General features: G+C 47.3%; 2 long non-coding RNA genes across 2 annotated transcripts in view; one reads left to right on the forward strand and one right to left on the reverse strand.

Moving 5' to 3' along the window:
* The window catches only part of LOC146177261 (uncharacterized), a 91,340-nt gene that overhangs the window by 45,593 nt on the left and 18,129 nt on the right, over positions 1 to 27,618 (reverse strand). The gene's annotated exons all lie outside the window — the stretch shown is intronic.
* On the forward strand, positions 109 to 27,110 carry LOC146177262 (uncharacterized). The gene is made up of 3 exons (XR_014701292.1): positions 109 to 204; positions 853 to 952; positions 25,784 to 27,110. It is a non-coding gene; the product is annotated as an uncharacterized LOC146177262 (long non-coding RNA).

Raw genomic sequence — 27,618 nt, forward strand, 5'->3', positions numbered from 1 at the left:
GCCTCATCACGCATTCAGGCTCACGTTTAATGTCAAAATTCACACCTTAACATGTGCACGAATAATGCAAGTTCTTTTGAGCCGCGAAAAAGATATACACCACCGCTTCATTTCCTCTCTTTTTCAATTTGCATGTAAGTATGGTATCGCAGCTACCTTTCTCCGAGGTTAATTGCTCCGTGGACCTCTTTTCCGATTGCTTCAGTAAGTCTCTGCAATTGCATTAGAACTTTCACTGGATATCCGGCTGACTCTAGACAATGCATTTGCCACTGAAAGGCTTATTTATGTTCTCTGCATAAATTTTCAAGAGCGGTTACGAAGAACGACTCAAAAATGGCTCGTTTTACACCTTCGAGTGAGCTGAGGCCTTCGTGTTATTATGTGCCGTGGCTCGCTTCGCCTCCGGTGCATACAACAGAAACATCCGACTTCTGATCGAATCAGGAACGTGCTCGAAACGAATTTGGTCTCAAAATGCTAGATACCAAAGGCCATCTCTGTGCGAAATTTGAGTTTCAAAGAATGAGCACTTTATTTGAGAGAATGATTCTAAAGCACACAAGTAATTGGGTAAGGCGCTGTATACTGTGTAATGGCGAACAGATACTATATCGCTCAGAATGGGCATGACACAAGAATCCTTGCAAGTTACGTTTTGTTGAGAAACATTGTAGTATCCAAAATGGGCAACGGTGGTGCTCAAGTAAGTGTCAAGCAGCTCCACGTAGCTACTAACCGTCATGCCTGATGCAGTTTGAAATCGAACGGAACCATCCTCGATAAAGTCTTTTGAATTGCTTAACAGGTCGTCATGAGGAATAGAACAATACAATGTTTTTATATTCACAGATACGGAAGTAAAGCAGCCTCTGTGCCTGTGATTAAGGTAATCAATAACTTGCTTGCAACATTTCACTTGAGAAGGTTCGTCCATATCGAGCACTTTCAGGTAAGCCTGCATGTAGATACTTTTTTAGATGGTTCTGCTATGTCCCGTTATCCAAACCAATAAAACAGTCAGGCTTGTGAGTCTGCGCAAAAATTATATCTTGGTAGAACTTGTCACCATCGATGCTCCGAGTAAGCTAGTCCAAGTTTAAGCGTTAGCACATCTTTACAAGATGACTATTAACTTTGCGAAACGACACTTTGTCGTACCTATCAAAGACCGAATGAGTATATCAGTAGCTGGTGATTGAAATGCTTGGCTTGACATAACAATAAAGCCATTCTCTTTGTCTGCCAGTAACGCGTTCAAATATCTTCCCTTAGACATCAGCAAGCCTTCTAAGCGAGGTTCCTTTTATATACACTGTGGCGCAACAGTACATCAACACCTTCCAATACGAATTTTTCTCTACGTGCATTAGGCACCAGCCGTGCAGCTTGCCTCACCATTGCTAGCTGTACTGCTGCGCTCTTTTTTGGCTCCACGGCGAATTGTCAACATCAACTCTGTAGAGGATTCGTTCCGTTCGGTGCCGCATATCGAGTTGTCTAAATCATTGAGAGATGTATGATTGTAATGGTATGGTAGCTTTTTCGACCTATTGCTGGAGTTTATATTCATAATGTTTTATTCATGAGTTTTAGCTCATCTGGAGTCGTGTCAACCCACAGCAGCGATATGCTGCATTAGGTTGTTCCCCGTATAGAAACGTCGGTGAGCTGTCGTTTATATGGACGAGATCTTGCGTATGCATAAAGTCTGCCAGGTCTCTTCCTTGATTGCTCATTATAGCACTACCCTACTGAGGGTGCTGAGTAATAATGTCCCCCGCAATAATATAAGGAGCTGCGCAACACTGGATTGTTAAAAATAGATATGACTGGTCAAAGCCATCTGTCGATGGCATACAAGCGCCAATTACACAAATAATCTCCTCCTTGCAGGGCTATTGCCAAATAAATGTACTGATTCGTGTTGTGGGGCTGTAGAGAATGGCGGACGTGCGCAATGTTTTGGCGTACACACACCAACACTGCTTGTTTTGTCTACTTCTCGGGACCACAGCAGGACATATTCAGAAAGGAGGAAAGCAGACAGCATGTAGGGCTCACAGATCACAATCAAAGGAAAGCAGTGCTGTCATATGTAATGAGTGTGCGTACCGCCGCATTGACAGCAGGATATCCCGTTTTGACAAACGGGGCTCGCTTGACCGATCTTATTGTATTTGTGGCGCTAAACAGGCCTTGGAACATACATCCGAAATTGATGTCTCACATAGCCCACTTTCATTTGGAATGGGAAGGATTCAGTTGAAATATTGATTTAACATACTTCGAGCGGCCGAAATGATAAACATCCACAATGCGCGCAGTAGATTTGACTAGCGTGCAGAGGTCGTTTTCACTTATCTCAGGGTCAATATCTGTCATTACACTTGCGGCAGTCTTTTTCCCATGTGCATGAAAGAACAGACCAGCATGTTGTCTAGCGCACCAATTCCTTACAGCTTGTCCACTCTAGCCTGCGATTTGACATCCATGGTAGGACATTCTTCCTGATATTATTTCTGACCTCTTACTTCACCGGGAACCAGCTAATCGAAAGCCTGGGTCAGGTACTGTTTGTTTATACCATTCAAATTAGCTGTCGCCATTGTTGGTACGAAGGCCATGGAGAAGATCCTTTGCTTGTCAGCATTCTGCTTTCATAGCTCACTAGTTGGTGATGTTCTACGCAGCTTCAGTTTCAGACAATGTGACTGAAACTTAAGCGTGTAGCTGCTGTCAGAGTATATCGCAATCACTGTGGATTTATCCGCCGAATCTGGAAGCTCCACATCCCCGACGTTGAGGCGACGCGTCAAGTATGTTGCAGGATGCTCGACAGCGGCGGGTGGACGCAACGGTTCTGCCACCGCCGTCCCGAAGTTTAACAAGATTACAAGTATTTTACAGAGATTAAAAGTCCAGAAAAGGGGAAGAGCGCTAGATTCAGACGTTCGGAAACCTCTACTTCTTCCTTCTCCACTAAGTACGAAGTCTCAGAGAAAACTGCCTAGCTTTCCTTTGCAGCCTTATGGCTGCGCTTAGGAGGAGGATATTGAGTAATTACTCCCTTATTACAAATATAGTCCACCTTGGGAAATTGCCCTAAATCATCGACCAATGTTGATGACTTCCTGGGGTTCAAGGACAATGACTCTGCAATGTCATATTCTGTGGGATGTGTCCTTTCTGTTATCAGGAAACAAGTGAAATAGTTTGCTTTTGCGCATGAGATATCAGTAGCGTGATAGGCTGAAATTCTTCGAAAGAAATATCAAAATATCTACGAGAAAGTTCGTTGGAAATATTGTCGCCAAGCTAATAACCAACTTCTTCCGTGTGGGTCAGCTGCTTCAAAAACTGTTAAAAGAGATTGCATCTCTGCCTGGAGTCAGCGCTGCTAAGGCCAGTGGGTGAGGCCAGCTTTATTTATCAAATACATATGCTGCCGGTACCTGGATTCCCGGGTACGCCTATTTTTAGAGTGGCAGAGACTTTCCTTCAAAAATGAATAGCAAAAAATGGTTGTAGTAAAGTTCGTAAATAAGCGCCCACAAGTAGTCTCTTACTGAAGAGAGTGGTGCACTGCATGAGGAAGGGGGCGGGCAGATATGATGTATCGGTAATGTTTTCTACGCCGAAGGCACTGTGGAGTTTGTGGACATGTGTAAGGAATAAGATAGCATAGTGTGATAAGAGGCATAGCAATCGTTTTGTAGGCTGCGTGGTGGGAGTGGTGTATGAGATTCCACTTACATGTGGAAACGCATATTTAGGGGAGACCACGCTATTTATCAGTGACAAAAAAGAGAGTGTTCAGATAATGGAAAACGGGTAAATTTACCGCCTCATTGTCAAAAATGAAAATGTGAGCCATTGCTTTGTGGTCAGGATCTTAGGCAAGTGTGGGGATAAGAATGTCCGTGAAATTTTATAGCCGTGTCGTGTTTCATACAAATGAAGGCAGCACATGTGCAAATGATGCCTCTTTGGTCTCACGCAGAAATGAAATTTCATTCTTCGAAGGCTGCAGCTTATGAGTTTTTTGCAAGGAATGTCTATTGCCTAAGAGAGGTATTGGTAGGGCTTGATGGTTTATTGAAAAGTTCTCGGAAGATGGACCTGATACCGATAGAACATATTCTACAAGTTGCCATTTTTAGAGCAATAACCTCCGTCTTCTTCGAACGGACAATGAAGGGGGCTTCGTGGTCATTCCGGCTGCAAAGAGAAGGCGACCTAGGCAATTACTTATGTGCTTGTGAAGAAGGCTAGTAGAGCAAAACCCATCGCGCTATGTAATGAGCTGCAGCTGACCAGATTGGCCAAGGTCATCAGCGATTGCAAGAATAGTTAGCTTGATGTGTTTTTTACCGGTTAAACTCGCAAAGCGGACTCGGTTATAAGGTGGGGGGGGGGGGTCAACGTTCCTCTTGCCCGCACGACGCGACGAACACCCTCTTTCTGTTTTCGATGGGAAGGTCCCATCTTTCCCTTCTGGGCCATCTTCCCGCGGAGCTGCTGCAGAAACGGTGGGAGTGAGAGGGACTGCCGTAGCACACCGGGCTGTCACTCCTTCCCCCTCCCGTCTCATATTCTACAGACATCTCTGCAGCGGAGAGATGAAGTCACGATGCCGGAGCATGCGGATGTTGCTAAGAGACCGAAAAGTGTTTTGGGACGCTCCCAATAAACAGCAGCGGCCAGCAGGATGTGCCTACGTGTGGCGTTCGTTAGCCCGGGCCACGGATGTGGCCCGAGCTGCGATAAGGCGTTTTGCTCAAAGAGCAAAGCCGGAGCTCTGTTGGAAACCTAAGAAAATGGCGCACCAACGTGGGTCCCGACTGACAGTCCAGTGTAAGGAGGCTCGCTCACGAAGAATGGTGAAATTCCATGCAGTAAGTAGCCCGATAAGTCATTTGGGAGATTGTGGCCTTTATGCGAAGCCTAGCCTGTCTGCAGAGGCTTCCGACCGCCACTCTTGTTCGCCTCGTGTGAAACCACAGCTGTGGTCCGACAAGTTATTTTCAAGGAGATCCTGAGGTACTCGTCAAGGTACTTTCAGTGGCCTACGTTATAATTTATACCCGTCTGGAAAGACGGCCCGTTAGTCCATCTCACGGTAAAGTTCCCACTTGCCCACCCACACCCGCAGATGCGATAAGTCCCTTTTTTCCGCTGACTCAAAAGCACGGAGCGTGTATTCGGGGAATGCGGACAAAAGCGCCGCTGAAGCGTGTCGAGCACAGGTTCAAACTTCAGCTGCTCGGGAGAGTCGAAAGCCAGCTTGACTAGCGGTGTGGTATGAAAATGCGGCGACGTCACTCTCATTCTGCTGTTCAGTTCACGCGGAGCTAGATGCGGTTCGAAAAGGGAGTGTAAATTTTGGTCGCTAGTGTGATATCTCATGGAGTGGCCGTACGCCAAATAAGCGGTTTAGAGAAATAACCGCGGAGCACCCAGTTGGGGAAGCCTCAAGTGTACATGCATCTCGTAAGTGGGGAGCCCCCCCCCCCCCCCCCCCTCCGACTTTACTTTGCGTTCACCAGTTAAGAGATGTCAGGGGTTAGCAGGAAGGCTCATTTTTTGCCATAGGATTGTCGCAAGTCTTATTCAAGAGAGAACCCCTTGACAATGCAAGCCTTTTTGCATTGTGAAGCCACGTGTGGTGTGTGTGACGTTCATTACCGATTACCCTGCTGTAGCTGGTATTGCTACGAATGCGTTGGACACGTCCTGCTGGGCTATTAGTAAGCTTGTTCTGCAGTACATGCTAGGCAATGACCCCTCAGATGAGGGCTGCAAATCCGTGCGTGCGCGAGCGGATATATAACGGAAGGCTGTCCTTTCCGCGATGTTGCAGTGCGGAAGGTAAGCCAAGTCGCTCAATGTCAACAGAAAGGGCACGAGAGGTCTCGCCTGAAGTTATCCGGCACGTGTCGATGGACAAGATCTTTACGCCGTTTACGTTCCTTTACGCGAAGTCTGTGCTGAGAACGTTGCCGACTGCCCTTATTCACGACTCCGGCACTCCGGGCGCAGGTACAAGCCAAACCGTTTGCGTACAGGCGGCGAGAGCGGCCAAGACGATGATTAGAAGGCACGCCCCTTGGCTGCGCCCGCTTACAAACGTTTTTGGAGCAGCTCGTGTTCGAGCTCCCGCTATTACCTCACGAATGGGAGGGCGAGGAGATACCAGTGCACTCTGCCACCGCTGTATGAGATTTCCCAGATTCGAGCACGTCGGTTCAACCCTGGCTGGAGATGACAGAAGAAAAACGAGCCCTGCCTGCGGCCTTCGTTGACAATCCTCGATGCTTCGATGTTACCTTATCGAGCGGCGCACCACAATTCCAGCCTCCGAACATCGAGCCCTCGCCTTGGCCGCGCCCCAGAGGCAGAGGCTACGAACCCGGCTCCCGACCTGCGACGGACACCTGCTGAGACCAGCCGTGCGGCTCCGAAGGAGAAAACGTCACCCAGGTGGAGGTCATGGTTAAGTGATGGAAGGTGTGGGGATTCAACTTTCTCCTCGCCCACACGGCGCGGCTAACACTCTCTTTTTGACGGTGAGCTCTCATCGCTCCCCTCCCGGCCTTCTTCCCCCGGAGCAGCTGCGGAAAGCGGGGGGGGTGCGAGAACTAAAATGCTTCAATAAATTAAAAGTAGCGCCAACATATCCAAATTTCCGCCTGCCACCTCTTTGGCGCTCACCTTCGGCGTTCGACTCAACCATTGGCCGCGCGCCGACACGTGTTCTCTTGCGCTTTTCTCTTGCTTGTTGTGTTGGCTGCCTCCTTTCCATCGGTGCAAAACTACGCGCGCGCGGCGTGTATCGTCCTTTGTTTTGCAGCGGCTCGCGCCTCTTTCACGCCGTTTTTTTATGTGGCTTCGTTCGAAATACCATGTTGTTTCGCTTTCTGGTGCAGCACACTTCCGTATGATAACAAAAGGTAGTTTATAACGCCGTGTGCTCATCGAGATGCAGCGCAGAGGAAGGTTTCGTGGCATCCAATTGGCCGGGCGGACTCTAACTCAACGTTACTGTGACGGCTCTGCACGCTTGGTGCGCTAGTGCTCATCTCTAAACTAATTTGTCGCCACATACTCTGTACGGATTTGCTCATTTTTTCGTCCTGCCAAGTACCACATGCCCGCGCGTCATCTCTTTTTTACACATTTTGCCTTATACATCTACGTATAGAATAAGGTTCTTGGTTTTTAGCTACTGAGCCATGATTTATGAGGCGCTGTCCTTATCGTGAATCTAAGCTAACTGCATGTTTTGTGTGTCGGAGCATTTAACGAAACAGTGACGGCTCTTAGGCGATCGGATAAAGCCGCATATTTTGTGCTTTACTTTCGTTTGGCCTGCTAGTACTTGATTTCGCACGCCACGCATGCAAGCGCTGCAGGATTTGAAGCTGAAGTTAAAAACACAGTTAGGACAACTGATGCCACGCTTCTCAAGTTTACCAGCAGCCCACAAGCCAACGAAATCTACAAAAAATCGTAAACGACTGTTGCTAAATTCTTTCCGTCTGCCGCCTAGTTACAATTTTTTTCAAAGCATGTCGCTCAGTTTGGCCAACGGGTGACGAACTTCTGACGCACGGAGGTGAAGACGAGTTGAACCAACGCCGAAATTGCGTATGTGTGGTCAAAGACACTGACAGCTGAAACTATTTTGGCGAGAATTCATGTCAGCGTTCTGTATTGATGTTTCCGCTACGAGTACTATTTTACCTGAAAACATTGCGACAGAATTCAAGCTGAAATACTCTGGTGAGACCTGGCGCTAGCGCTTTTAAAGGGACACTAAAGAGAAAACTGAAGTGGGCTTGCGTCGATAGAATGCCAATTCATATTTACAAAAAATCCACTCTTACTGAAAACAGAGCTGTTATAAGTTAGTAAAGAGGAAGAACAGAAATACAGGTATCGCCGCCACAGCCTAAACACGCGACTACAAATCACGTGACGCGCAGCGGATCCCGGAGGCTGACAAATGCGAATTACGTTGCCCGTTTGAATGCAGTAGAAGGTTTTGTCTCGAATATGATAACATGTTTTTGTCATAAGTAAACGACGGCGAAAAGACAACGTAAACGTTATAAGGCAAATACAAAAATATACTTGGAGGCCCCACAGGCACCCACTTCAGTTTCGGTTATGTTTCGGCTCAGGCATTTCGTGCGCACTCAGATAGTTTCAAGTTTGGGCCTGCAGCGCCTGAATTACGAGCTTGGAGCAGCAGATGCGCCTGGCTTGTTCACATTTGAGCATTCGGAGGCGCGAGCGAGCGAAATCCGCTCCCGCCGACGCGCTCTTTCGTTGACACTTCTGCGCCAACATATCGCCGCCGACGCCGCTTCGACTGCGAGTTCCCATTAACCCTGACCAGACCGCTCGACTGCAGCTACATACGCCACGAAAAGCACACATATACTAAATACCGAATGAAAAACGCATTATTATTCAATTGTTTGCTAAATCATGGCACATCTGACCAACATACTGCGGCAACAAGACCTTCAACGTGCTATTTGCAGGCATTGTAAACAAAAGGGGTATACTTGCCGCTCGCCGCTCATACCAAGGAGAGCGTCGATATATTGCGCTGGTCACCCGGCGAAAAAAAAAGGGCCTCGGGTAAAAGTAAAAACTAAAAACAACGAAGCACCACAAATGCATTACAAAAGGTAAAAAAGATCGATTTGTAGAAAAAATGTAGCAATTGGATTCGAACTCGCCACTGCTTGCTTCGTAACGTTTGGCGCTAACCGGTCGGCTACGCCGCGTTTTTTTTCTTTATTGCCTGGTCTTGACACGAGAACCAAATATACAAAAATCGCCCAAATGCTATTCACAGACGCTATTTACATATGACACGCTAAAATTCACGCATACGCAACAAAGGCTCCAGCCTTGAGATCTACTCGTGAGGTTCTGCTGTAGCTTTCTGGATTGCCAAATACCTGTTCACGCTTTCCCGAAAATAAATTCTGACAGGCCGTGCATCTTTATCGCAATGGTAATCCGCCATTCTTGAGGGCCATATACAGTGGAGGCCCATGAGCATAATTAAATCAATTATTACACCATCCTCATTTTAGACGCATAAGTACCGAATGCCACGCGGGTCTAGAGGAAAATCTTTCATTAACGTTCATTGCAATATGTCCCAAAAATATACTCCTTCCCAACAGTGTAAAAAAACATAGTCTATCGTTTCTGGCTTCCTGCATATTAAACAGATCGGCTACACCGCGTCACAGGAACTTCTGAAATAATTCTGCACTTTACATCATGGCCGCATTCACAATGGAACATGTTTCTGTTGCCGGTCTAAAAGTTACAACTTCTTGATCTTTGCAGCATGCTGCCTGCTCTCACAACTTGCATCTAATATTCTGGATGCCTATGCGCATTATATTGTGCACTGGATCCATTTTAACATGTGTAATATCACAGCGCTGGCAAATTTAGTGGCGCCGGCTCTTCAGTCATGCTCTGCTACCGTGGACGTAATTTTCGCTGAACACGGAGCTGTAGCACAAAGCTTGACCCTTACGAAAATGCCATATCTGGACTTATAAAAAAGTCCAGATCCGGTATATCAGGAATTGGGCAGATATGGTATAGTAAGACAGATCTAGGCCAGATAAGGCATATCTGCCCAATTCCTGATTTAGAGTACCAGATAAGGCATATCTTTTTGTATACGCCTGATCTGCCCAATTCCTGATTTCAAGTACCAGATAAGGCACATCTGGTCAGATATGCCTTATCAACCCAATTCCTGATTTAAAGATCTAGCCCGCATGGCATGTAGGTTTTGAACTATAGATCTATATATCTGCATATCAACATAACACTTTATTACAACACACGCAAGACAATTTCAGTATTCCAGCCAAACGCATGATCAATCAAGTTTGCCAAGGGAAACCTGAATTTCCCCTTTTATTTCAAACCTAGCTTACAGGAAAGTAGCTTTGAAACCACAGGTTTTCTTTTTTCCCTGCCCATATGGAATTGCTCAAAGACGGGCCTGAATTACGTGTGTATACCGAGGGTCAAAGACATGTTCATCCGTTAGTAAATATTGAGATTCTACTCCTTTACGCGCGATACTATAACAAACTAATGAGATATCTGAACAGAATAATTGTCTGCACGACAAGCTAAACTGAAATACATTAACCTATTAAATTAGATATTACATTTTTATTCTATACTCTTACACACAGAGCTTTAACCAGTAAGTGCTTTTAGTTTGAGCTGGTTTACTTGCGAAGCTAAATAAAATAAACGGTTAATAATCGAACTGGACTATTAAAATGGAATTTAAAGGTTTGTCGACACCCGGAAAAGGTACCGCTAAACTGTAGGGCGATAAAACACACACTTCTGGGACTGCTGATAATACCTAAACCTTAGCAAAGTACATGTAGGCTGTCAGGAAGTATTGGTGTTACCTTAAGCAGAGACTCCAGTGCAAAATGAGCGAACGCGCCTAACTCGTGGTTGCTTTTCAAATTAGGAGAGAAAACAAAAAAAGCATGTCTATTGGCATTTGTCATGAAAGCGACAGCTCTGCCCCTAAATCAAATCAAGCATGAAGCTACTTAGGTAGTGCAAATAATAATAATAATAAACAACGAAGGACCCTATCCACTGACTGAAATTTGTCAAAATTGCTGAGGCGAAAGACAAATTAGCAACGAAATGTATGGAAAAATATCATACTGGCAATTACCATCCAATTTACTGATTGGAAAATTTTTCCATCAAAATAATAAAGTGGACAATATCTTGAGGCTGGCAAGTGCTAGTTCCCGACAAGAAGTCCCACGCTCACGGTTTGGTGATCGGGCGTGAAGATGAGGCGGAACGATCAGGGTGCGATCCGATGCAATGGTGAAGATTTTGCCGGGCCACTAAGGGCAGAAGCCTCGAAAAGCTCAATCGACCATTAGGTTCGCTGCCAAAGCTGGGGGGCAGCTTCTACCCGCAGTGGGACACAGTAATTTCCTCTGTGCCGGCAGTCAGACTGAAGCTCTTGTAGGTTTGCTGTCGCATTTTTGTTACATGCACACAGCTAATAGCAAGCAGGCGCTGGCACACACACACCAGCATATACAACATGCAGCACGCCCGCCAGCCGCACCTAACTCCGATGTCTGCCACCGCGAAAAGAACGAGACAAGTGCTTAGGTGCACGGAGTTGAAAGGGGGAGGGGAAAGAAGCAAGCACACACAAAGTGGAGAACTCGCGGCCTACGCGGTATAGAGCGTGGCAGCGAGGAGGATAGATGAAATGCGAGCCCGCGACAGAGGTGCCGCCGCTGTTTGAGAGGAAAGAGGGGAATGCGGGAGAGGAGGAGTCACTGTTTAGCCAGTGCGGCCCTCCACGTAGCAACCGCCAGCTGTCTCTAAAGGTGCGTCCCCGTCTAGACAGCTCGGAGGGGGCCGTATACTGAACTGCCATCATTTTCTTCATATTTTGAATTGCTCAACTTAACCGACCATGCGTTGGTTCACCGGACTGCCACCGCATTTTAAATGAAAATGCGAGTTAGTAGACGGAAAGTGGAGCGTGTAGCCATAACCCAGTGCCCTCCTGGATTAAGGAACACATGGTAAAATAATTATAGTGCAGCGAAATCTGCAGAATATTTGAAATATTAGGAGTCGTAGCTATTTTCTAAATTGGATACAATTAACACTAAGCATGCAGGCCATGCTGAGTGTAGAAAAATTGAAGCTCGACCACATGATGCCAATATTGAAATCTGCCAAAATAGAAGCCTGGGCGAGTTGGTATGTATACATTCTAAAACAGCGCAAAACAACAGGGACGAGAGAACGAAACGTAGCAACCGCTCGTGTTGTACGTTTCGTTCTCTCGTCTCTGTTCTTTTGCAATGTTTTAGAATCAATGAACCAATATTGAATATTTGCAGAAGGTAGACGAAAGCCATATATTACTAATATACAATCACTATGGCGCGTACATACTTAAGGCCCCGATGAGGTTATATAAAGTCCTGTTGATGCCAGGCATATGGCCCTGGTCTGTCTATATAAGGTCATGCGATGCCATATATGCACTTTATAACACCACATAAGGCCGCGAGGATACCATATATGCTCCTGATCAACCCATATAAGGTCCCGTCACCCGTTCAGATATCGATTATATGTTGCATGATATGGCCAAATCTGAGCCATATAAGGGCAACATTTTGCACATATATGAGCTTATCTGGCCCAGGTAAGGCCTTATTTGCTGCCTTATATATTTGTATCTGGCAGCATATGCTCCATATCTGGAGCAGATATGGGATTTTCGTAAGGGGAAGGAAAAAAGGCGACGAAGCTTCAGAACTGGCAAGCGTAGCAGCGAGGACACTATTTTGCTGGTAACTAAATTTTATTTGTATGTAAACATTTCGGGTAGCGTTGCGATGGCCGAGGGCTCGGTTTGTTTATACGCAGTGCAAGGAGCGCAAAAGCTTGAGAAACATGTAAAATATTGTGCATTACAAGCGCTCTGTGTTTTTTTTTCTTCCTTTATGGGCCCATCGCTCGGTAAATTACTCTTCATCGTTTTATTTATTTCGGCTGAGGCCGTCATTGCGAGTATGCTGTTGCCATGTTGGCCCCTGAAAAAGGCTCAATGCCGCGGGCCGCGCCGGCTTGCTAGCAATCACGGTCTCCACTTACGTCATAGTGTGCGTCACTCTACTCCGACTACGTAGTCGGAGGGAAAAGTGTGAATTCGACCGGTGGGAACAAGGAAAAGCCTCAACTTCTTATTGCAATATCTCAGCAATTATTCCATTTTTTGCTGCCGGATATGCGGCGAAAGTGTCACCAAATGTGGCTTATTAGATTTCATAGCATCTTTGGGTGTCTTTAGTGTCTATGGGCGCCTCACGGCGCACGGCGCATGGCAGTCGGCCACGACCGGCGCCTGCTCAGGAGAGCACGCGCTAGCCGTGCATCGCATAGGAGAAGCCACGGTCGAAACGCGAGAGAATGAGCGGCGGCGCCGGAGAAGGAGAGAGGAGATGGCGCAACTTTTAGTTGATTATGTGGTTTTAGCGAGAACTGGTGTAACGCGTCGGTCGGCCTCTCCTTCACTCTCTCGTCTCATATTCGACAGACATACCTGCAGTACGACGACGAGGCCGCGACGCTGGAGCGTGCGGATGCAGAGCATGCGGAGGAAGAACACTGCGCGCTCGCAATAAACAGCTTTGCCCGCTGGCTGTGTCTCGGTGTGTCCTTCTTCACGGTCAAGGCTATGGCCCGAGCCAGCGTTGTGGCGTTTGTCTCTGGGAGCAGAGCTCGAGCCTCGTTAGAAACCCCGCAAACTTTAGATGTATTGTGAGTGAAACTGACTTTCATTACTGGCAGCTGCAGATGTGTGGTGAGTTTTTAGTTTCTGTCTAAGTGGCGGAAGTTCTTGTTTTGTTCGGACGATAATAGTGGTGGAGTAGGTCTTTTATTCGTTGATTGGACTCTACCTCGAATGTGAAAGTTACTATTTCATTGTCGACCAGACATATCTGCTTCGGAAATAAGAGGTGGGCGAGTGCGGCGTACTTGGGAGTAGAGGAGCAAGTTGTGCCTGGGTGTGAAGGAGGATGTTTGGGTTCTGATTTTTATTACAGTTGGTAGTTTGCGCCTATGTTGTCTTTCCTTTTTCGGTTTGTTGTGCTGCAGCAGTAACCGCAATGCACTGCTGTACACAATGAAGAGGGTACAATCCAGTTAGCAGCGAACGCTTCTTCACGTAGGTGAAAAGCAGGGCGCCCTTATGTCCTTATGTTTTGCGATTTAATTTAATATTACATAGTCGCAGGTAGTAAAACTTAATAGAGCCCTCCGCTACAACGTACAGTGGTTTTCAAAAATACATGGCCCACGGCTTTGATACGCGGAGCGGCTGCCAGGCCGCACCGCGGCGCTGCTATCTTTGCTCGGCGCTGATGCAGGCGCAATCACTGTTCCTAAAGCTCTGGGGTTTAGAGATAACAGTGGCCGGGTGAATAAACCGGCGGTGGAAACTAGCAAATTACCACTGGAAGATTGGTGGCTTAAAAGCAGAGAAGTGACATAATGTTAGTAATGTAGGAGCAAAATTTAATAAATAGAATGATGGTTTAGTTAACCATTCTAAATCAATAATTAAGATATATGGAGAAAAATAAGAATGATAGCTACTGCTACCACCCCGCTTCAAAGGGGACGCTCCTATATTCCATCCATCCATCCGGCGCTCAGCGCGAAGGTGCCATATGTGACGATAGCTATTTCCCTACCTCTCGCGCTGTCATGTAACACGCCTTCTGAACACTATGTGCGGCGTTCGTCCGTTTGTTTCGCCGCTGCCGCTCGCTACGAAAGAGGGCGTCTGGACATTGGATGTTCGTAGGATGTTTGGGTCATCTGGAGGATTGTGTGGGCAGGTTCACACCATATGGTGCAGGTCTGTCTTCCGCAATATTTGCATTTGGGCCTCCAGATGACAAAAATACAGTGCTAACAATTGAGGGGTGGGAGGCTGCCCTATCCAGCTCTGGATTAGAGGCCCAATGAGCCGTCGTGACACGGGCGCGGATAGCAGCGGCAGCCGCTGGAGTCTTGCACTAGGGACCCCCACCTACACCTCCCCCTCCCTTATCTCTACTCAATAAAGTTTTTCAATCACTCACTCACTGAGAATGTTCGCATCGCCGGTCTCGGCTCTCACCACGTGAACAATTGGCACGCGTTTGCAAATACTGGCGCCCTGCTACCTTGCTCCAATCATACGCTCATAGGCGGACGTGCATCGAGAGGCGAAAAACGAGTTCCGTGGCTCTCTCGCTGCGCCGTTATGCGGACCTATTTCCACGAAGCGTTGAGATGCCGCGCTCTGCAGTGGCGAGATCTTGCTTCTCAGTCCGCTTCTCTTGTGCATGGCCAAGCACAACGACGTTGAAGAGTTAATAGAAGCTCATCTGTCTAATCAAAGAGTCGGGCTCAGTCAAACTTCGGCGGGACGTCGCGTTCTAGCCAAGTTGGGCTGGCAAGAGGCAGACCGGAAGGAAACGGGACCGTTAGCCAGGTTGTGGGCGCATAAAATTGTGAGTAAGCCGCTGCCTCGAAGCATGAGGCCGGGTCGTAACGATGGCAGCAGAACGGCTCGCATAGCGGCATTGACGGATACATTAGAGAAAATAGAAGAAGAGGAACAGTGCCACTCTCTTCACAGACGCTTCGTTACCCATGTTTTCATCGAAAGCCAAGCTGGCAGTTACGACGCGGAATATGCTCGTAACCTGCGCCTCTATTGAAACGTCTTTTCCAGAGGTGGCAGAAGAGGCCGCGATAGCGCTTGCACTCGCTCAGCCCAAAGTGGGAAGAATTGCCACCGACTCGCAAAAGGCATATAACAATTACAGAAAGGGATGAATGTCTCTTGCGGCACTAAGAATTCTCAAAAGTAAACGAGACTTTGCATAAAGGAAAGTTGACTTGATATGGACACCGGCTCAATGTGGGCTGAAGGGCAACAAGCTTGCCCACCAGTTCGCCCGAGAAATGGAACACCGGGCAGAGGAAGGTGAGCCACAGTCCATTACTAGTTATAAGGAAATTAGGAACTATTACAAGACGGAGAGGCGACGTTACCCCGACCCTCACAAATCGCTTACCAGTAAACAGCAAGCGATCTACAGGCAGATACAGGCAAGATCCTTCCCGCACCCTTACCTTCAACACAAAATGTACCCGGAAAGGTACCAGAAGGAATGTGATTTCTGCAAGACTGAGAGAGGCACGCTCCAACATGTCATTGGAGTATGCAACTTCATCAAGGAAATCCCCCCACCTCTTACCTGCCCCACTACCCCGCTCATCATCATCATCATCAGCCTGATTATACCCACTGCAGGGCGAAGGCCTCTCCCATATTTCTCCACTTAACCCGGTTCTGTGCTAGCTGCATCCACTTGACCCCTGCGAACTTCTTAATCTCATCCGCCCACCTAACTTTCTGCCGCCCCCTGCTACGCTTTCCTTCCCTTGGAATCCAGTTTGTTACCCTCAGCGACCATCGGTTATCCCCTCTTCGCCCTACATGTCCTGCCCATGTCCATTTCTTCTTCTTAATTTCCACTAGAATGTCGGTAACTTGAGTTATTTCTCTGACCCACTCTGCACGCTTTCTATCTCTTAATGTTACCCCTACCATTTTTCGTTCCATAGCCCTCTGGGTTGTCCTCAACTTAAGTAGAACTCTCTTGGTTAGCCTCCACGTTTCAGCCCCATAGGTGAGTACAGGCAAGATGCAACTGTTGTATACTTTCCTCTTGAGCGATACCGGTAAGCTGCTAGTCATAATCTGCGAGTGCTTGCCAAATGCGCACCATCCCAATCGTATTCTTCTTGTTATTTCCTTTTCATGGTCCGGATCTGCGGTTACTACCTGTCCTAAGTAGACATATTCGCCTACTACTTCCAGTATTTCGCTACCTAATGTAAACTGCTGTTCCTTCCCGAGGCTGTTGAACATTACCTTAGTCTTCTGCATATTGATTTTCAAGCCTACCTTTCTACTTTTTCTATCTAGGTCATCAATCATTATTTGCAGTTCATCCCCCGAGTTGCTTAGCAAGGCAATGTCATCAGCAAATCGCAGATTACTGAGGTATTCTCCATCTACCCTTATCCCTAACTGCTCCCATTCCAAGTCTCTGAATACTTCCTCTAAACAAGCTGTGAATAGTACTGGGGAGATTGTGTCTCCTTGCCTAACCCCTTTCTTTATGGGAATTTTGTTACTTTCTTTATGCAGAACTATGGTTGCTGTGCAGCCACTATATATATCTTCCAGCACTTTCACGTACGGCTCGTCTACCCCCTGATTTCGCAATGCCTGCATCACCGCCGAGGTTTCAACTGAGTCAAATGCTTTTTCGTAATCAATGAATGCTATGTATAAGGGCTGGTTATATTCCGAGCATTTTTCTATCACCTGGTTGATGGTATGGATATGATCGACTACCCCGCTACCCCATCCCTAATCCTCCCTTACCGAGCGACGGGAGACCTTGCTAACCAGCCCCGCCGTAGAAGACCAGCTCGTCCTGATCTACAGGGGCCAGGCGGCCAGGGATGCATATGGGTCCAGTGAAGAGGGAACCACTCCCATCGACGGCGTCTAAGCAGACGTCGTATTTAGCTCGAGCAAATAAAGTTGTTTCTCTCTTTCTCTCTCTTGTGCAGTTGTGGCGAAACTCAGTATGACTTTTCTAGATAAAACTGATCTCCTCAATGGAAACTGTTCGAAAGGAGAAAAAATTACCGACGATTACGTTACTTCCTAATGCGAAATTTGAGCGCAGCAAATAAGCTGTTTCACCTTTTCGATAGATTGAGGCAAAGAAATCGAGCAACACATGTATGCGCTATCACAGAATTTTTTTTATATTTTTCACACGTATTCCTTTAACAAAGAACGGCAGCGGCAATTTCGGCTCGGGCGGTGCACATATACAGATCCGCCGCCACCGATCTGGCTCTCTGATTGCCACCGCACAGGGGTTCCATTGGAGGAGGAGCGAAGAAAGGAATTAAGTTCGAGCCGGCGCTTTGACAACCGGAGACTCGCAGGCAGAGGGGGGAGGGGGGCGGCGTGTACACCAGGCGGCAAACGATGGGGGCAGAAGCGCGCGCAGCAAGCGGACAGCGCGATAAAGGGAGGAGGGAAGAGATAGCAGCGACTGACTGATGCTGCTGACGCCAATAGTGAGTCAACCCCAGCTGCGGAGTTAGTTTCAGGGACAACGCCGCCGATGCCGACGCAAACAATATGATACCCTCGCTTCCGCATCGCCAAGAACCAGGTCTAGCCGTGGGAAGGTGGTCACGTATTCGTCGACGTGCCGGGGCCTACGTGAAATAACCAGCGCGTCGGCAACTGAAGAGCACCCTATCCGCCACACAGGAACAGGGGGGGGGGGGGACCCTCCCCTCCTCTTTCTGCATGGCGGCGACAGTGTTCTATGCAGTCACGTTATCTTGACTCTCTAGCGGCGTCAGCGGCATCCAGCGGTACCAGTCGGTCGCTGCTAGCGCTGGGGCGATGAAAAGGGGGCGGAGCTGGTTACGAGGCCGACGACGACGCCGACGCCGACGCGAAACCCAGGAACGGACGCCAAAGAGCTGCGCTCTAATACAAAGTTTAATGGGAATAAGTGTTCTACCATTAGTATACTTGCTCTGGACAAATCGGAGATCGTAAACATCTACTGTGAATTATCTCAGTGTGAATAAATTTGAACATTATGCTACATTTAATGATATATCACTGGATAGCTTACGTCAAGAACAATTACACTGTAATAACTGTTGGTACTAATGAATTGTCACTCATTTGTAAATTGCGAATAAATATTTTGCTACACCTTCAATCCATACATTGTTGGATAGTAACTGCGCTGGACTTGCTAACAGTACTTTTCAAATATTTATCGCCCTTATTTAATTGTAACTAAATATGCAATATGCATGGTTGGAAAATTTATAGAGTATTATATCAGGTAAATAATGGGAAGCGTTAATAATTTATCAATAATTTGTTAATTGGGAATAAATATATATATTGTGGAAGAAGGCTAGGTCAAGACGGCGAGGTCGTGGCGGCAAGGACAGCGAAGCCTTGTCCAGCGTTTTAATCCGGTCACCAACCCAGGCACGCGCCAGAGCCGGCGCCGCGGGACGATGATGATGGTATGTACAAATGAAAGAAGATGATGATGGCATGTACAAATGAAAGAAGGTCCACAGAAGGCTCACACAATCTGCCCGGGGGGTCGGAAGCGGCCAACCTGGCCGCTCCTAACTAACCGATGTACCGCGGCGCACAAACGGTTTCAAGCGAGAGACATGGACAATTTCAGTTCCACGGTGGCGTCGATCGGCTGGGGGATCAACAGGCGCGACTTTGTAGTTAACTGAAGAAGTTTGGCTGATGATCTTGTAGGGACCAAGGTAGCGGTGGTGGAATTTGTCACTAAGGCCAGGGGTGCGGAGTGGAGTATAAAGCAGTACTTCGTCACCGGGACGATAAGAGACCACGCGATGCGTAGAATCGTAGCGGCTCTTGCGGTCTTCCTGGCACGCTGCTGTGCTGAGGCGGGCAAGATGACGGCATCTGGCCACACGAGATAAGAACTGGGTAGGTACCGATGTGGAGTAGTCGGGCGTAGAGAAGAAGGAAGCGTCGAGAATTGTAGTGGGAGGACGGCCATAAACGAGGAAAAATGGAGAATAACCGGTAGTCCGTTGTACTGCTGTGTTATAGGCGAAAGTGACGAACGGTAGAATAGTGTCCCAATTTCGATGATCCGGTGTGATATACATGGAGATCATATCCGATAAGGTGCGGTGAAATCGCTCAGTCAGCCCGTTAGTCTGGGGATGGTAGCTCGAGGTTGTCTTGTGAAGGGTGGATGACGCGTAAAGAACTTCGGCAACGACTGTCGATAAGAAGGCCGTCCCGCGGTCACTTAGGAGCACCCGAGGAGCGCCATGACGCAATACAATTGATTGCAAAAAGAAATTTGCTACTTCTTGAGCGGAACCGGTCGGTACAGGTGCTGTCTCAGCATAGCGTGTAAGGTGGTCGACAGCTGTTATAATCCAATGGTTACCCCCCTCGGAGAGAGGTAGGGGACCATATAAATCGATGCCGACTACGTCGAATGGCGTGGCGGGACAGGGAACGGGTTGTAGAAGGCCAGCGGGTGAAGAAGTCGGCCGTTCGCGACGTTGGCATAGAGGGCAGGATGCGACGTATTTGGCAACGCTGGAAGATAGGCCAGGCCAAAAGAATCGTTTTTTCACGCGGTCGTAGGTTTTGTCAATACCAAGGTGACCTGCAGTAGCGTCATCGTGGAGAGCCGCCAGTATTCGTTGACGAAGCACATGCGGCACGACTGGTATCCAGCGAGTTCCATCAGTGCAATACACGAAGCGGAGTAGGATACCATCTTCGAGCTTGAAATTGCGAAGTTGTCGGCGAAGCCGAGCATTGGGTGGGTCCGAAGCGCCAATAAGGCGATCGATGATGGGACGGCAGTAGGCATCGGCTAATTGCTGTGAGCGGAGAGCGTGTTTGTTCTCTGCGTCGTCAAATGAAACTGTTGTGATATACGTCGGGGAAAGAGATGGTCGGCTGTGGTCATAGGTGGAAATGCATTGGGAAGAAAAACAGCAAGCCGATTCCGAAAGTGGACAGCGAGAAAGAGCGTCGGCGTCTTGGTGTTGGCGACCCGATTTATAAATGACGTCAAAATCGTATTCTTGCAGGCGTAGAATCCAACGGCCAAGTCGGCCTGTCAAATTTTCGAGCGAAGACAACCAGCAAAGAGCATGGTGATCGGTCACAACTGTGAAGTGCCGACCGTATAGGTAAGGGCGAAACTTTTGGACAGCCCAGACGACGGCAAGGCACTCCTGTTCTGTAATAGTGTAGTTTTTCTCAGCTGGAGTCATAGTCCGACTGGCGAAGGCAATCACTTTCTCACGCGAAGTTGCATCGCGCTGCAGAAGTACAGCGCCAAGACCGATACCACTGGCATCAGTGTGCAGGATGGTTGGAGCGCTGTCACTGAAGTGGCCAAGAACAGGGTCTGATGTGAGGGCGTGCTTCAGGTTATTAAAAGCAGCTTCGCACTGTTCAGTCCACACGAAAGGGCTGCGTGCTTTAAGTAGTTGATGGAGGGGAGCAGCAATACTTGCAAAATGCTTTATAAAACGCCGGAAATAAGACGCCAGGCCGAGAAAACTGCGCAATTCTGTAGTCCGTTGTGGACGAGCAAATTTCAAGACCGCGATAATTTTTTCAGGGTCTGGACGAATGCCGTCATGGCTGACTAGATGTCCCAATATTTTAATTTCCTTCTGTGCAAAGTGGCACTTCTTGGTGTTGAGCTGAAGGCCCGCTGAAGCGAGACACGTGAGGACCTCATTCAGGCGCGTGAGATGGTCGTTAAAAGTTGACGAAAAGATGACAATGTCATCCAAGTAGCATAAACAGGTTCTCCATTTTAGGCCACGAAGCACAGTATCGATCATCCTTTCAAATGTCGCTGGTGCGTTACAAAGTCCGAAAGGCATAACATTAAATTCGTAAAGGCCATCGGGAGTTGCGAAAGCGGTTTTTTCTTTATCGTCCTCGTGCATAGGTATTTGCCAATAACCCGAGCGGAGGTCCAAAGTCGAGAAATATTGGGCGCCTTGGAGAGAGTCAAGGGCGTCATCAATTCTTGGCATTGGGTATACATCTTTGCGGGTAATTTTGTTGAGTGCGCGGTAATCAACACAAAAGCGTACCGAGCCGTCCTTTTTTTTAACTAACACAACTGGGGAGGACCATGGACTTGTCGAGGGACGAATAATATTGCGATGGAGCCTGTCATTTACATTTTCTTCAATTACCTTTCGTTCAGAGAGGGAAACCCGATAAGGCCGCCGGCGAACGATAGAGTTACCTTCAGTAATGATGCGATGGTGCGCAACACTAGTCCGTCCCAGTGGTGGGGAAGTGGCATCAAAAATAGCTTGGTGTTGTCGAAGCAATGTCAGCAGTTCTTGGCGTTGGTTCGGCGTGAGGTTAGGATTAATAGTCTTTGTGAGAACAGAAAAAGAGACGTCTGTCGAAACACGGTGCTGAGGCTGAGGGGCGGTGAGCACCATCAAGGACAAAGGTTGAACATCCACCTTGCAGGGGAGAGAAGTTCCTTTTCGGAGCACGAGGGATTCACGTGAAGTGTTAGTGGCCGCTACTGTCGCTGATCCGTTGCAGAACCTCACAAGACTATACGGGAAGGCGATACCGCGTTCAAGATGACGATAAGATGGTGCGATGAGTACGTCCCCGTCAGCGATGTGGTCAGAAACAACGGTAAGCAGTTTTTCGCACTGAGGAGGCAGAACAGTATCAGCGGCGGCAACGAGGGGATGATGTCGTTCAGAAACTTCAGATGAAAAATCGCTTTCTGTCATATGGATAACACGGTCGCCACAAGAAATTAATGCCGAAGCGGTTGACAAAAAATCCCATCCAAAAATTATCAGATGCGCACATGGAGAGAGCACAGCAAACTGCACATGATGGCGGACGCCGTCAATAACAACTCGTACGGTGCACTTTGCTAAAGGGCGCAAAGGGACGTCGTTGGCTCCACGGAGTTCAGGCCCATCATATGGTGTCGTAACTTTTCGCAAACGGTAGCACAAATCAGCGTGAATGACAGAAATTGCAGCCCCTGTATCAATTAATGCTTCTACCGGTAATCCTTCAGCGAAAACAGAAATCACATTATACGGGCGATCTGGAGGACTTTTGGTAAGTTCGCAGACTGCAGTTTGACCTCCGGAAACTGCAACGCTTAGTTTTCCGGATGGCGGACAGGGAGAGTTGTTGCGGGTCGGAGAGGGGAAACTGAGCGGCGGTATGGGGATAGGGACCGACGTCGGGACGCATCGGTTCCACGAGGCTCAGACGAGGATTCTGGAGGTGGAGATGATCTTCGAGGTGGGCTGGACATAGGAGGTCGTCGCTGATAATATGAGGGTACGTCACTTTCGAATGCGTCATAACCACGCCGCTCGTTCTGAATACGGCGACGGCAGAAGCGGGATATATGTCCTCGTATTCCACAGTAGTAGCACACTGGGCGAGAGGGGCGCCAGGGTGCGTAATAGTGTGGCGTAGGCTGAGCCGTCGTCACGGCGTTGATGTGGTTGTAGGGCGATGCCAGTTGGGGCGGCGGAACAAAAGGAGGGGGTGATGCTGCGACGTGCGCGTAAGTCGATGCTTGGCGGGGTGCAGGAGGGTCGGACGGCATAGGTCGCGTGATTGTTGCCAGCTCATCTTTAATGATGTTGCGTAGACCGGCGTCATTAGAAGGTACGGAAGAATGATCGCACCCGTGTCGACAGACAGGCTTGAGGGCTTGGAGCTCCTCCCGGATGATGGCTCGAATCAGTGCCCGTAGATCCAGGTCAGCATAGGTCGGGCCTGTAGCAATGCTGGGCTGCAATCGGGAGGACTGCAGCTGGTCGATGCGTTGGCAGGTCGCAATAATGGCGTCAACAGTAGAAGGATTCTGGGCAATCAGGGTATTATAAGCCACAGAATTAATTCCTTTTAAGATGTGGTGTACGCGTTCAGGTTCCGGCATGGTGGGACTAACACGCCGGCAGAGTGCAAGTATGGCCTCTATGTAAGACGCGTACGACTCATCGGGACCTTGGAGGCGAGAGGCGAGCTTGTTCTTCGCGACCTCAGTGCGAACTGCTGGGTCGGCGAAATATTGGCGGAACTGCTGCTTGAATGTTGTCCAGTTAGTGGTGTGGGGTTCGCGGTTAATAAACCAGGTTCTGGCGACCTCAATGAGGTAGAAAGAAACGTTCAGAAATTTTAGAGCGTCGTCCCACCGGTTGTAGTTACTGCAGCGTTCATAGGTGTCCAGCCAGTCATCGACGTCTTCGTCGCGACGACCAGCGAACAGCGGCGGGTCGCGTTGTCGTGCGGGCATAGTCGGAGGGGGTGGTGCAGCCGAGGTAGAGGGTCCTGCCGATTCTTGGGTGCTCTCGGTAAACATAACGATGGTGGCAGGCGGTAAACAGCGACCGGAACGTAGCTCCAGCGAGAGGCAGGGCACAAAACAGCAAGGGGATCAATTCTCACCTCCACCACTTGTGGAAGAAGGCTAGGTCAAGACGGCGAGGTCGTGGCGGCAAGGACAGCGAAGCCTTGTCCAGCGTTTTAATCCGGTCACCAACCCAGGCACGCGCCAGAGCCGGCGCCGCGGGACGATGATGATGGTATGTACAAATGAAAGAAGATGATGATGGCATGTACAAATGAAAGAAGGTCCACAGAAGGCTCACAATATATATATATATTACACTACAACCTCAAAATACATATCATTGGATAGATTATGTCGGGTATTATTGCAGAGAACTAATAATAAGGGTTAATTATTTAGCGCTCATTTGTTATCGCCTTAGACACAGTTCGCTACAATACACCAGATTTAGCCTAATTCAGAGCAAGATACTGTAATCCTTACTAATCTTTCTTGATAGGTGGTACAATTATAAACAACATAAGCTATTAAAAAATATATAACTTGAACATTTAGCATGGCACTAAATGTTTAATTGCAATTACCAATTTAGCGATAATTAACACCCATTATCAGTTCTATCCAATGATATATAAATTCAGGTTGTAGCGTAACACAGATATTTAATCGCAAATAACAAATAAGGAATAATTAACACCTACTAGTAGATCTGTGCAATGATACTGAACATATGCTATCAAGTGATATATAAGCTGAGGTTGTAGTGTATTATATATTTGTTCGCAATTAACAAACTAGTGATAAATAATTAACCCATATTATTTGTTCTGTGCAATAATACTCGACATAAGCTACCCAATGATACGTATTTGGAGGTTTTATTGTAACATATATATTTATTCGCAATTCCCAAATTAGCACTAATTAATTAGCGCCTATTATTAGTTCTGTGCAATAATACTCGATGTAAGCTATTTAATGATACGTAACATGAGGTAATAGTGCGACATATATATTTAATAGCAATTAACAAATTAGCTATAGTAGTTTAGCGCCTACCAGTCATTATTTGCTATAATACTTCATACAAGTTTTCCAACCATTCATGACTTCATGGTCTAGCATATTTCATACTTAATTGCATTTAACAATATAGCGATGAATAATTGCAAAGTACGATTAGCTAGTCCAGCGCAATTATACTCTGCATAGCTATCCAACAATTTATGACTTGAAAGTATAGCGAAATATTTAATCACAAATTACATATTAGTGACAAATCATTAATACCCAAAATTAGTACAGTGTTATACTTGACAAGCTATCCAGTGATATATCATTAAATGTAGCATAATGTTCAAATTTATTCCCATTGACATAATTCACAGTAGACGTTTAAGGTCTCCGGTTTGTCAAGTGCAACTATACTAGACAAAATGGCCAATTGTAGAAAATTTATTCCCATTAAATTTGGTATTTCTTCTCTCGAAGCGTTTTTATTGAGGAGAGCAAACGTTTCTAAAAAAGTCATACTGAGTTTCGCCAAAACTGCACAAGAGCAGCGGACTGAGTAGCAAGGTCTCGCCACTGCAGAGCGCGGCATCTGAACGCTCCGTCGATATAGGTCCGAAAACAGCGCGACGCGAGAGAGGCACGACACTCGTTTTCGCGTCTCGATGCACATACGGCGATGAACATATGTTGGAGGAAGGTAGCAGGGCACCAGTATTTGCAAACGCCCGCCGAGACCTGTGATGCAAAAATCCATGCCCTCTTTCGTAGCGAGCGCCAGCGGCGAAACCATAGAGAAGGAAAGTCGAAACGGACGAACGCCGCACATAGAGTTCCGAAGGCGTGTTACTTTCCAGCGCGAGAGGGAGGGAGAAAGCTGTCGTCACATAGGGCACCCTCGTACCGAGCGCCGGGCAGAGATAGCAGCGCCGCGGTGCGGCCCGGCAGCCGCTCCGCGGACTGAAACCGTGGGCCGTGTATTTTTGAAAACCACTGTACCTCATAGCCTTTGTCTCTTTTCTGCTTTTAATCCCATAAACATAACCAAACCTGTTGTTATCGTTCCGCGGAAGCAGTTTTACACGAAGAGGTCTATTGCCTTTCAGAACAAGACAACGTACTGAAGACAAGATACTAATCCCTGGCCTTGTGATAGAGTGTCCGCCTCACGTTCGGAAGGTACGAAGTTCGATTCCCGTGGCCTCCGGGTATCCACCTGTTTCCAAGGGTCAAGATTTCCCTCGGCATGATGCTCGCCTCTTCTGGTGTGAAATGCTTGCAAAACGGGTAATTGACCAAAACCTTGCGCAAAAAGACTACTGCCACCCGAGACGGACGTATGGTTGCACGATCGCTGATCGAAAATTTTAGGCCTCTTAAGATCTTACGTCTATACGGCTATGAGCGCCATTTTGTTCTAAAACGAGAAATAGTCACAGACGCGTACCTAGAGCCACATTTAAATGAAATATCAGTATCTACGATTGAAAAGCATGTATGAGCGTCCCTTTTTTAACGCAAACGTAGAAAAGTGTTTGCGGTATCTATATACCACCTTGTGGTAGTGAACTTGAATGAACTGAGCTGAGATCTGTTGTCGTCAGAAAATTTTTGAACTTTTCCTTATGACGTGTTTTGGACGAAGGATACTCACCAATGAAAGCAGGGATGTGACGTCCAGTTAAATTATGTAAGCTCATATTTGTTGAAAATCATGTTTGGTGGCAATACATGCCAAGGACAAAAACTAATTAGTAATTACAGATCATCCCATTCCAATATCGTGCAAGGAGTTATAGAAAAAATGCGTTCACTGTACTCTTTCCAAGTTGTATCAGCATCAAGTCACTCATGACGTCAATGCCCGACTAAGGAGACGGATTACTTGAGTCGCTTTACTTGCTATAGTATTGCAGGGCAACTCATTCAATAAGTGGCGGAGGTCATTAACCTGGTCACGTTCACCGTTGCTACCATGAAGCAGCATGCAAGGCGTTTTCGATAAACCGCGTGTGCCTCAGATGTATTACACAAAGAGCCGAGAAAGTTTTGAAGCATGTTGTATATTTAAATACAAGAGAACAGCGACAGCAGCCCTATAGTGGCCTACGGCGAAAAAAGATCATCTATACGCAAACGTGTTGGGTAAGCCTGGTAGGCGATATAAAATGTGCGCCGTTAAGTTGAACGTGACAAGTGCGGCTTTGATGCCGGTTTTTCGGCTGCCCTGAATATTTTCACCTTTTTTGGGGCGTCAGTTTCAGCCGCAGAGCTCACTAGCGGCCCTCTGTGTGCACAAAAAGCATATTGAATAAATAAACATCTGCTGAAGTTCTGGGTTTCTGGTGTCAACATTGCCTTCGTCCCTGACTTTATTATGCGCTGGAATTAGGTCGCATACTTCTGCGCAAAACCAACTAGCTAAGCTCTTTACTCTCCACGAAGCATAAGCCGGATAGACCATGTTCATGCGGCAAAATAAACCGGAAACAAAGCATTACCCTACAGAGTGGAACTTGGGTGCAAAGATCTGATAAAGCTACCAAATCCGATAGACCACGACTACTTTCTAGATTGAGCAAGTCCTACTTGTCCAGTTTAAAAATAATACAGAAAAAGCAAGGGGTTCCAAATAAAGCGTGAAATCTAGCCACGTACGGAAGTACAGGGCGGGCGCTCTTTGTTTAGAAAACTATATCTTTAAATAGTGTTTAGAGGGTAGCGCTCTCATGCGCATCAGATCATATAATGTTCGTACTAATCATTATGAGCAGGTGTAGTTCGTGCTTCACTGTAGAAATTTCTTAATCTTATGAGGCCACCCAACTATATCCTCAAACTACCACATGAATGTGTCGTATTGCTTGCTGCGAGCTATCTTTCATTTAAAGCTTTTTTGGCTATTCCTAACGAAAACAAATTAGAAGCGAATCTTGGCGCT

This window comes from Amblyomma maculatum, chromosome 10 (genome assembly GCF_055883805.1).
Source record: "Amblyomma maculatum isolate TAMU_Amacu chromosome 10, ASM5588380v1, whole genome shotgun sequence".
Lineage (NCBI taxonomy): Eukaryota > Metazoa > Arthropoda > Arachnida > Ixodida > Ixodidae > Amblyomma > Amblyomma maculatum.